Genomic DNA, 12,494 nt, shown 5'->3' with positions numbered 1-12,494 from the left:
CAGCCTGACCATTGGACTGTGGGTGATATGTTGTTGCTATCTTGTGTCTGACTCTATATTTCATCATTGCTGTAGCAAAGATTTTATTGCAAAAATGTGCGCCTTCATCACTAATAATTGCTCTAGGAGTACCAAACCTGGAGAAAACATTTTTTTGAAGAAAAGTCACCACGGTTTTAGCATCATTGGTAGGTAATGCTGTAGCTTCCACCCACTTGGAGACATAATCTACAACAACAAAGATATATAAGTTTCCAAAGGATTGGGGAAAAAGTCCCATGAAATCTATTCCCCAAACATCAAAAACTTTTACTTCCAGTATGTTAGTCAATGGCATCTCATGTCTGCTGGTTATGTTCCCTGTCCTTTGACACATGTCACAACATTTAACAAATTTATAAGCATCTTTAAAAATAGTGGGCCAATAATAACCTGATTGCATAACTTTGGCAGCTGTTCTGTGACCACCAAAATGTCCTCCATATGCTGCAGCATGACATGACTCCAGTATATGAGGTATTTCTTCTGCTGCAACACATCGTCTTATTACTTGATCTGAGCATAGCTTATATAAATGTGGGTCATCCCACTGGTAGCTTCTAACATCATGAAGAAATTTCTTTGTTTCTTGAAACTTCAGCTCAGGTGGTAGTAATCCACTTACTAGATAGTTAGTAAAATCTGCATACCATGGAGATTCTGACTGCTGCAGCATTTGTGCTTGCTGTACTGCCAACAGTTGTTCATTATGAAAAGTTTCAGTGATGCCCTTCCTTGTCAATGTACTAGTGTCTGCTTCCAACTGTTACAAGTGGCCTGCCACTTGATTCTCAGTCCCCTTTCTATTTTTAATTTCCAGATCAAATTCTTGAAGCAATAAGATCCATCTTATTAGTCTTGGTTTGGCATCCTTATTTGAAATTAAATATTTGATGGCTGCATGGTCTGTGTAAACAATTACTTTAGTACCTACCAGGTAAGCTCTGAATTTGTCAAAAGCAAAAACTACTATCAGCAACTCTTTCTCTGTAGTGGTGTAATTAATCTGAGTTGGAGTGAAAGTTTTGCTTCCATAATATATGGAATGAAAAACCTTATCCTTTCTTTGCCCTAATACTGCTCCCACAAAATGGTCACTAGCATCACACATCAATTCAAATGGTAAATTCCAATATAGAGATATAACTACTAGAGCAGTGATCAATGCTTTCTTTAATTCTCCAAATGCTTGAAGGCATTCTTTGTCAAAGTGAAATAGTTTGTCATGCTCCAACAATGAACATAGAGGCTTGGCTACTTTGGAAAAATCCTTAATGAATCTTCTATAGAATCCAGTATGACTCAAAAAACTCCTAATACCCTTTATTGAGGTTAGGGGTGGCAGTTTATCTAATACCTCTATCTTGGCTTTATCTACCTCAATACCATCCTTGGATATCTTGTGACCCAACACTATTCCTTCTTGTACCATGAAATGACACTTCTCCTAATTGAGTACTAAGTTGGTCATCTCACATCTTTTAAGAACTTCTTCCAAGTTGTGTAAACAATTACCATATGTCTCTCTAAAAACTGAGAAATCATCCATGAAATTTTTCAAAGTCTGCTCTACCATATTAGAAAATATAGACATCATGTATCTCTAAAAAGTTGCTAGATCATTGCATAGCCCAAATGGCATTCTTCTAAAGGCAAATGTTCCATAAGGACAAGTAAATGTAGTCTTCTCTTGATCCTCTGGTGCTATAGCAATCTAGTTGTAGCCTGAATACCCATCTAAGAAATAGTAGTATTGTTTTCCAACAAGTCTGTCCAGCATCTAATCTATAAATGGAAGTGGGAAATGGTCTTTCCTTGTCGCTTTGTTGAGCTTTCTGTAATCCATACACACTCTCCATCCAGTCACTGTCCTTGTAGGAATAAGTTCATTCTTCTCATTAGCCATTATTGTTATCCCTCCTTTCTTTGGAACACACTGAACTGGGCTTACCCATGAACTATCTGATATTGGGTATATGATTCCAGCATCTAACCATTTGATGATTTTCTTCTTCATCACTTCTTTCATAATAGGATTTAGCCTTCTCTGTTAACCATGTCCCTAGCCTACGTTACATCCTAATAAAAGTCCTTCTTGATTTTAGGGACCTATAATCTGAAGTAAAAGCTAGTTATATGGGCTAAAAAGATGTAGTGATGCATAAAAAAAAAAATAAATAAAGTGGGTTGACTAACATTTTATTTGACTTGAGATCGTATTATTTCTAAGCTGAGGGCATATTTATTTCATCTTGGTGAGAGCATGTGATATCACTTCTTTATTATTTTCTCTCTCAATTACCATTCATTGGAGTGACTATTTTTATTGGGTTTTAATTTCTTTGTGAGAGTGTCACTACTTCCAGTGAGATTTTAGGATTTGACATGTCATTCTTGAAAGTAGCTATAACAAAGTCTACTAGGCTGATTCATGTGAATGGTTGATGTGGGTGTGATGTTGCTTTAGACTGGAGATAATACTTATACTTTTATTTGAGTGCTATCATTAATCTGATTGAATAAATACGAGTGTTTTTATTAAAAAAAAATATATATCATTTTGGATTTGAATTTTGTTTTCGCTTTATTTGCTAGGGACTAGCAATAAGCTGGTTGGGGGGTGTGTTGAGTGTTAGAAAATGCATATTTATAAAGGAGAAAACCGTCATTTTACATTTCAAGTCTTACTAACAACCCTTACTTTTATGTATTTAACCTTCTTGTGATTTAATTACATGTGTTTTATTTTAATTAAGTATTTTATGTATTTTAGGGGCATTATAGTCATTTCACAATAAAGGAGAGATCAGATGGCAAAACAGACATCACTTTTGAACTCAGGACGGTCGAAAACCTTAGGAGGAGCATAAAAGGAAAAATGGCACTATTCACATGTACGGTACTGTATACGTTACTGTTCACGACACTGTTCACATAGACGGATGATGATGTGGCATTGACCGATGATGTGGCATTGACTGATGAGGTGTCACGATCTTGTTGGGCTAAAATTCTTATGTACTGTTGATGGTGACGTGGCAGCATATCAGTGGACGAAAAATCTCGCGTACAGTACATGCATCACACAGGATTATTTTCAACCAAACCGCGTTACTGTTCATATGGGTCAAACCGTGTTACTGTTCATCCGCGTGGTCAAACCGCGTACTGTTGACTGATGACGTGGCGCAATCCTGAGCGTCCAAATTGTTTTTAATCCGATGGCCATGATTTACTCCATGTATCTATAAAAAGGGGGCCTCCCCCCCCCCTAATTTCATATCTCTGAATCCATTTTTGGGATCCATTTTCTGTAATTCCTTCTCTATCTTGTATTTTCTACGTATTTTAATAAATTCTCATTTTGCCCCTAATTCAATTATGAGTGGCTAATTTTCTTTCAAGCTTGGGTTGAAGGTGAAGTCTCAACATGTATCATGGGCTTAATTTGGTAAATTTATTTTCTCTTCCCCTTTAGTTTTTGTGGATGTTTTGACTTCTCGTCGACAAATAATACTAATCTTGTCTAGTACCGCCTTGGTTTCACCGGCCCTCTAGTATAAGGTTATTATTATTTGGCACGATAAGCCCTTAGCACCATATTGATTAGAGCGTGGTTCATGAGGTGTGGATTCCTCTCTCATGATTTAATTGGCATTAATACGGATTATTTAGCATATGATGCATGTTGATACGGATCCAGATACCCAAGTACGTCAATTTAATAGATTTTCTCTTTAATTTATTCTCTCCATTGCAATTCCAATTTTAGAATTTATTCTCGCCATTTTAATTTAAGTTTTAGCGTATTCCAAATCATTTCCACCATAAATCCAACCACTCATTTACAAAATTAATTATACACATAATTAAAATCCACCTCCTCGTGGGATCGACATTCGTCACCATTAGTCTATACTACAATAGATTCGTGCGCTTGCGAGTACATTAAAATTTGCACAACAGAGGACACCTTCTGAGCAAGTCCTTGAACCTTTCCCAAGCCTCGTACAAACTCCTATCTTCTAGTTGATGGAAAGAGGTAATCTCATTTCGTAATTTTGCATTCTTTGTCGGTGAAAAATATTTCATTAGGAATTTATCAGCCAATTCATTCCATGTAGTGATGGAATCAGATGGTAATGAATTTAACCATGCTATTGCTCGATCTCTTAAGGAATAAGGAAAGAGCCTCAGCCTTAAGGCATCTCGCGTTGCTCCAATAATCTTGAAAGTATCACTTACTTCCAAGAAAAATTTAAGATGGAGATGAGGATCTTCATTTGGCAATCCATTGAATTGCCTAACTGTTTGCAATATTTGAAACATCATTGGTTTTAACTCAAAGTTGGCAGCATCTACTTCAGGTCTGATTATGCCAGGATGGACAACTTGAGGAGTTAGTACAGCATAATCTCTTATAGCTCTGTCTCTGTCATCAGCCATGTAAATATTGTTGTTGCATGGCTGTCTCCCGTTAGCATATTCATTCTGCTCTTCTTAAATGTTGGCTGGTTGTAAAGGTCCGTGAAGGTCCAAATTTCCCTCATCTTGCAATTTATTCATGCCTGAAGCAATTTTTAAATTTCTTTGTTCTCTTCGCAATCTCCTGAGAGTCCTTTCAATCTCAAGATTGAATTGGAATACCTCAGATCTATCTTTGCACATGCACGTACTAATCTGCCAATCAATAGAATGAATCGAGTTTAGTTTAGTGCTATCACGATTTACTTCACACTTTAAAAATAAACAATCAATCCCCGGCAACGGCGCCAAAAACTTGTTGGTTGATTTATATAATCAATTATTATCAATGCCAATGTGCAAGTATACATAACAAGTAATAAAGTGATGAGTGTTCAAGATCATCTCCACAGGGATAAATGTTACTCAAAATGCTAAAGCAATCACAATAATGCACGTCAACTAAAGACCGAAACAAACAATTGTCAAATAATTCTATCGTAACTAATAATTGCGAGAGATGGAAATAAAACAATATCGTAATAAAATAAACTTAATTAAATGTGTCCAAGGTTCAATTAAAAATATAGTAGTTGAATGATCAAACTCTCCTAATGGGGTCACTGTTGATTATCGAATTAGCACCAGTTGTTATAATAAGTGCTGCAGCACTGGGTAGAACAAATCTGCATCCGCAGCTATCGCATGTTGGAAATCTCATATCTTTAAATCTACTAACAATGACTAGTTGCTCATAAATTTAATGTATAGCTTTATGATCTTTAATCTCTCTACCCTACAAGGTGAACACCTATGTCTAGGATATAACAAATCTTAATTTCAAGCATTGCCCTTATGGGATTTAAGATAACCTAATCCAGGAAACTCAACTTAAGAACAAGTAATACTCTAATAATGTCCGCTAAGACATGCCCTTTTACTGCTCTATCTTAACTGAAACTATTAAATGGGTGGTCAACCAAAATAACAATTATGTCATAAAAACTATTAGAGTATAATGCTATAGCATTATCATAACATCATATAAGAACAGTCAAGAACTCATTGGATTATTTGTCACTCAACTACAAGTAAATTCAGTTCATATTCTGAATTAGAAAAGTAAACATAAATATATTGATCGCAGAATACATCCAATCAATCAAAGGAAGAAAGATAATATGAATTAAGCACAATGAAAGTCTAAGGATCCTCCTCGGTTCTTTAACGATGCCGAATAGCACTCCTTAATCTTGATCTTCTTCTTCTTCTTGCCTTTGTAATTGTTTTTGGATGATAATTCATCCGCTTTTCTATGTGGTGCGTGCCTCCTTTATATATTTGCAAATTAGGTTTTCCAAACCAACGCCCATGCGCGTGCCTGTGTTTAAATTAGGAAACATGCAGATTATAATTTAATTGCTGACCCGCGCCTATATTTTCTCCCGCGTTGCTCCCAGATTGCTGCAGCATTGGTTGCTCTAACATTCGCAACAGCACTTGTATTATTTCCGATTGTGCTTTCCTTCTTTTGTGACCATCTTCTTTCCTTCTCTTTCTCATCTAATGTCTCCGCATCCTTTTATAAATTTAAAACCTACAAATTAAAACCTGTTTTTAGCACAAATTACTATGATTCAAGCAAAACTTGTTAAGACTCAACTAAAATGAATGTTTATGCAAAAGTTCACCAAAATGTAATCAAAGCACATTATTTGCTTTCTAAATGGCCTTTATTCAAGTCTAGAATAGATGTAATAACTCTCATTTCCTAGAGTTATCAGTAGCAACAGCATATCACCCACAATCTAATGGTCAGGCTGAAGTGTTCAATAAAGAAATTAAAAAGATCTTAGAAAAAGTGGTGAACCCAACGAGGAAGGATTGGTCTTTACAGTTACATGACTCTCTATGGGCCTACAGAACAGCATACAAAACTCCACTCGGCATGTCTCCTTACCGAATTATTTATGAAAAAGCTTGTCATTTGCCACTAGAGCTAGATCATAAAGCACACTGGGCACTGAAGAAATTAAATTGGGATATTCATGCTGCAGCAGAGCAAATGAAGCTTCAACTTTATGAGCTAGATGAATTACGACTATTTTCATATGAAAATGCAAGAATCTATAAAGAGATGACAAAACACTGACACGACAAGCATATTCAACACATGCAATTCAACCCTGGTCAATTAGTGTTGCTCCACAATACAAGACTAAGATTATTTTCGGGAAAGCTCAAGTCACGATGGTATGGCCCGTTTAAGCTGTTAAAATTTTATCCTCATGGAGTTGTTGATCTTCTAAATGAACAAATTGGTCAAGAATTCAAAGTTAATGGACACAGGGTTAAGCATTACATACATCCAGAGGCAGATTGTTCAAAGGAGGTGTTACTCCTTAAAGAACCAAGCTATTGAACAATGAAAGAAGGTCAACCTGAAGGACCTTAAATCAAGCGCTCCATGGGAGACAACCCATTGTGGAGACAACCACCTCAAACCAAATTTGATCTCTTTTAGTTTTGTTGATAGCTCTCCCTCTTTACCATTTTATTTAATTGTGTTCTTCCATTCTAGCTATTTAGTTTCATCCTTTCACATTATTGCATTCTTTACTTTTACTATCATTTGATCTCTTTATTCTTAATTAATTTTAGTTTGTGGGAAGTATGTGTGACAATTAAATTCCATATTGACAAGTGAGGTTGTATGGTGGCAGAGTGCAGAGGTGAAGCCACGTGTCAGAGGGTTTTAGTGTAGAGTATGTAACCGTTGCTAGAGTAAATGCATGAGTGCTGCAGCAACCAATTTTACCGTTACAGTAACTTAAAAGATGGAGCCTCTCACTTACCGTTAGAGATAAATCATGACAGATAGAGGCATGGATTTGGATAGAAATTGTGAAAAAATCTCTGAAATTAATGCCTTAATTTCGCTGGCCTATGTTTTCAGGATATACACATTAAATTAAAAATATTTTCTTCCCTTATTTATCTTTAGTTACCGGATTTATCTTCACTTAAAAGTCCACTATAAAAGGGAGTCACTGTGCTTAGTGATCTACGACATTATTCCCCATCTCATTTGCAAAGTACAACTCTCATAATTTTTAACCTCTTCTTCTCATTTTACTCTCAGGGACATTAGCCTCAATTTGTTACTGCTATAGCAATGCCGAGGTATAAGAAAATAGCCAGCCACCTCAAAGATCAGTCACGCTTCTAGAGTTACCACGCCAAAGAAAAATATGAAGAATTCATAGAGCCGTGTAAAATTCTGGAAGAAAAATGGTTTCAATTTCTAGAACGACTCACCGGAATTGTGCAAACAATACACAATGTTACAGTAAAGCGAGGATGGTTAGAGTTTTGCAACCACCCTCAAGATCCTGTGCTACCAGTAGTCAAAACATTTTATGCCAATTTGGTAAGCCCTGATTAATACAACATTTGGGTAAGAAATACACTTGTTCCATTAGACTCTGGCGTTATAAATATTTTTTATAATTTACCTGCTGAAATTAATTGTGAGTATGCCGAGTTGCTTGATAAATTTACTCCGAAAAAATGGAACACCATTTTCACAACTCTTACAATCGAAGGGGTATCATCGGTTAACGAGGAAAAGCGTGTAGTTAATAGGATAGATTTGAAACGTATTGTTAAGGTGTGGGTGAAATGTCTGAAATCTAGACTTATGCCAACCACTCACACTACTATGGTTTCACAAGAGAGGTTGGTCTTTTTATATGTCATTGTTCGAGAACTTCCCATAGATGTGGGTAGCATCATCGTAAAAGAAATCCGGGATTGTGCAGTTAAGACTCATAAAACTGCTGCCTTGCTGTTTCCTTACTCATCACCAGCATTTATGTAGTTTCCGGTGTTCGTCTTGATGCAAGAGATGACCATATCAGGAATTATAATGCTTTTATGGCACGGACCATTGAGAGAATTGCTGGTGAGAGTGTTGGAATAATAACTGAACCAGCTGTTGTAATAGGAGCAAGACGAGTTATTGGTTTAGAACAGACAATCCAGGCACTCAGCACTAGTATAACTCAATGTGCTGAAGCTCAGCAGAGGGAAGACGATCGGTTTTGGAGTTATCTACAGCACCTGGACAACCAACTACACCAATTTGCTCTGTACATGAAACGCACTCACCGGAACTTCTCTGATTCATTACTCCAGCAGTACAATTTTGATACCAACACCACAGGTGCTCTAGCAGAAGCCAGTAAAGAAGCCACTGCCACAGATGAACCAAAAGAAGCAGCTGCAGCCGAACCACAGGTAGAGGTAGAATCAGAAGATGTTGAACCATCCGATCAACCTGAGGAAGAAGGTGACAAGTCTGAGACTGATAGCTCACTCACAGAGACAGAGGATAACTCTAAAAAAGAACATGAGGAACCTTACATCTTAACTCAGTCCAAAACTAAGAAAAGCACATTATTTAAGAAGATGAGGAAGAAGACCCTGAAGAGGAACCGTCAATTCCAGTCCTTGTGGGCAAGGCTAGGGGTAAGGGTAAAGCAAAAATAGCAACACCTCCAACCTCTGAAGATGAAATGGAGCAAGTTGATGCCGAGCTGGCTACTGCAGGAACCAGAGTTACACCTACACCTGCAGTAGCCAAGCAGCTACTTGATATCATTGCTACCATCACAGCTGAAGGCCAGGCAACTAATGCATCAACTCCAATTCCTCCACAGCAAACGCTTAGCCAGCCTATTCATACCAGTCCGTGACAATCCAGCAAAAGAAAAGGCAGTACGTCTAAAGGCACTGCTACAGCAACCTCACCACAACCAAAACGAACCAAATCAGTGGCAAGCACGCCAGCTACCCCAGCCACAACTCCTCTCACCGGCCCCGTGCAGAAAAAGACAAAGACATTGCCAGCTACTTCCCCACAAGCTTCACTAAAGGATAAGTTGCGCAGTACATCCAAGAAGCGATGATAACATCCCGTCATGTGCCACAATCCCCACCACAGGGGAGTATTCTTTCCTTGCTAGTTCATTTAATTCATCATAAAAAAAATTATTTCCTTCTGCTTATCAATTTGTATGGTATTTTCTAAGGTATTCCATATCCTTGTCAATTCGTGTGCCTTCGTTATGTATGCTTGTGAGGACACAGCAAATCTCAAGTTTGGGGAGGTTGTGTTTCCGAATTCATGTGTTTATGTTTGTGTTGTGTGAAGCTTTGTTATCTAATATTTGTGTATGGATTTGAAAACCTAATGAAGATAAATTGAGTGTTATTCAGTATTTATGAGAATGCCAAGTAGAGATAGTTATGGATGGAAGTGAAATTATGTCCCGACACTTAGACTTTGGTTGAATTGTATGAGACTACTAGAGTAGAGCCAAAAGAATAGAAAAGATCTTAAGTTTGGGGGGAGAAGCAAGTTTGATTGTCTGTGATACCTTTGAAATAAACTCTATTCCAATGGCTCAAGTTGCTGAGTAACCAGATCTGAGTATGTACCCCATATGCAGAATTGTGTTCAAAGGTAGTGAGAGTTATAAGCAATGTTGTAGCATACATATATATATAAAGAAGTCCTCTGTTTAAGGCATTGAGTAGGCAGGTCTGTTCATAAGCCCCATGTTCAGCCTTGAGTAAAAGATACCTCTAGATAAAATTATATTACAGATATTACTGCAGAAACTCTGATCTGGGCATGGTTTGAGTAATTAGGTGTTATCATTACAATTGATTGACATTCACATGAAAGATAAATATTACAGTGAGGAGGTTGAATACTCCCTAGTTTATCAATCTTAAAATTATCACAGTTTGAGTATGTGAAATTTATACTACCCCATTTATGAATAAAGTGTTATCACTGCTGAAATTCATACAGTCCCTTGGTGATGTTATAGTATCTCTGGAATTCAATCAAATGAGCACACACACTATTGACATAAAGAAGTTTAAGTCTAGAACTGATTTACTATGGTCATTTTCCATGATTGGGATTGTGATTTGAAGGTGGAAGAATTCTTTCAAATTTGATAAAAGAGCTAAAGTTGTGTGCATGATTGTTTGTGTGAAGTGTTAGTATGTGTCATTACTTGAGGGCAAGTAATGGTTTAAGTTTGGGGGTGTGATAACTCTAGGAAATGAGAGTTATTATATCCTTTCTAGACTTAAATTAAGGTCACTTAGAGATCAAATAAGGTGTTTTTATTACATTTTGGTTATATTTTGCGTAAACATTCATTTTAGTTGAGTCTTAATAAGTTTTGTTTAAATCAAAGTAATTTGTGCTAAAAACAGGTGCATAATTGTTGGTTTTTAAAAAGTCTTGATTCATGAGGGGATGTTGAGACATTAGATGAGCAAGAAGAGGAAAGAAGATGGCCACAAAAGAAGTAAAGCACAATCAGGAATAATGCAGTGTGGTTGCGGATGTTAGAGCAACCTGTGCTGTAGCAATCTGGGAGCAATGTGGGAGAAAACTTAGGTGCGGGTCAACCACAGAATCGCAATCTGCTTGTTTCCTAATTTAACGCATGCACGCTCATGGGCTTTTGTTTATCCTAATTTGCAATATAAAAAAGAGGCGTGCACGACATAAAAAGGCGGCAAGGGAATTATCATTAGAATAATTACAAATGAAAGAAGAAGAAGATCAGAATTGGAGAATGTTGTTTCGGCAACATTGAAGAATCGTGCATAATTATTTGGATTTGTCTTTCACTGTGCTCAACTTATAATTATCTTCTTACTTTAATTGTTTTGATGCATCCCGTGATCTATATATTTATGTTTATTTTTCTCATTCAGAATATGAACTAGACTTGTTTGTAGTTGAGTGACAAACAATTCTATGGGTTCTTGACTATTCTTATGTATTGTTATGTCGTTGCTGTAGCATTTTACTCTATTAGCTTTTATGAATATAACTGTTATTTCGGTTGACCACCCATTTAATAGTTTCAGTTAAGATAGAGCAGCAAAAGGGCATGTCTTAGCAGATATTATTAGAGTATTACTTGATCTTAAGTTAAGTTTCATGGATTAAGTTATCTTGAATCTCATAAGGGCAATATTTGAAGTTAAGATTTGTGACACACTAGACATAGGTGTTCACCTTATAGGGTGAAGAGATTAAAGATCATAATGCCATACCATAAGTAGATTAGCAACCGGTCATTGTTAATAGATTTAAGGGTATGAGACTTCCAATATGCGATAGCTGAGGATGCAGATTAATTTTGCCCAGTGCTGCAGCACTTGCCGTAACAACTGGTGCTAACTTGATGAAAAACAGTCAGCTCATAAGGAGAGTTTGATCATTCAATTACCATAATCTCAATTGAATTTTAGACACATTTTATCTAGTATTTCATTACAGTATTGTTTCATTTAATTCTCTCACAAACATCAATTATGATAGAACTTAATTTACGATTGTTGACTTCTGCCTTAAGTTGATTTGCACTATTGTGATTGCTATAGCATTTCGAGTAACATCAATCCCTGTGGAGACGATCTTGAATATTCATTACTTTATTACTTGTTGTGTATACTTGCACATTGGCATTGGTAGTAATTGCTTATAAAAATAACCAACAATATTCCATCACTAGAGAGAGAGTACAGAGAAAATTAAAGGATTCTCTAGGAAAATGTGTCAATTTGGAAGGCCAACCACACAACTCTAAAGAGTAATTTAGCATTATGGATTCAGGTACGCTTTCGCATAATCTGTTATTAATTTTTGGTGATACAACATGAATATTCCTATATTATAGGAGATAGTTTTCACCAAAAGATTTATAGTTCTAACAACATATTCTTAAAATGATGTATGATAGTTTTATTATTAATGCATACTTTAGATAGCATGTACTCAGTAGTGGCGCAATTTAATGATAGAAGCAATAGATTGATGTCTAGTAAGATTAAATAATATGCCATGTTTACTTTTGTTACTTGTTGGTTTTATATGATGATGAATTTAGAAT

General features: G+C 36.4%; 1 non-coding gene across 1 annotated transcript; it reads left to right on the top strand.

Annotated features, from left to right (window-relative positions):
- Positions 1-3,998: 3,998 nt before the first annotated feature.
- Positions 3,999-4,102, top strand: LOC127899515 (small nucleolar RNA R71). Its single transcript, XR_008051392.1, has one exon. It is a non-coding gene; the product is annotated as a small nucleolar RNA R71 (small nucleolar RNA).
- Positions 4,103-12,494: the final 8,392 nt, after the last annotated feature.

The sequence above is a fragment of the Citrus sinensis genome, chromosome 8, assembly GCF_022201045.2.
Source record: "Citrus sinensis cultivar Valencia sweet orange chromosome 8, DVS_A1.0, whole genome shotgun sequence".
Taxonomy (NCBI): domain Eukaryota; kingdom Viridiplantae; phylum Streptophyta; class Magnoliopsida; order Sapindales; family Rutaceae; genus Citrus; species Citrus sinensis.
The sequence above is the reverse complement of the archived record's forward strand: the minus strand, read 5'-3'. Positions and strand labels throughout refer to the sequence as shown.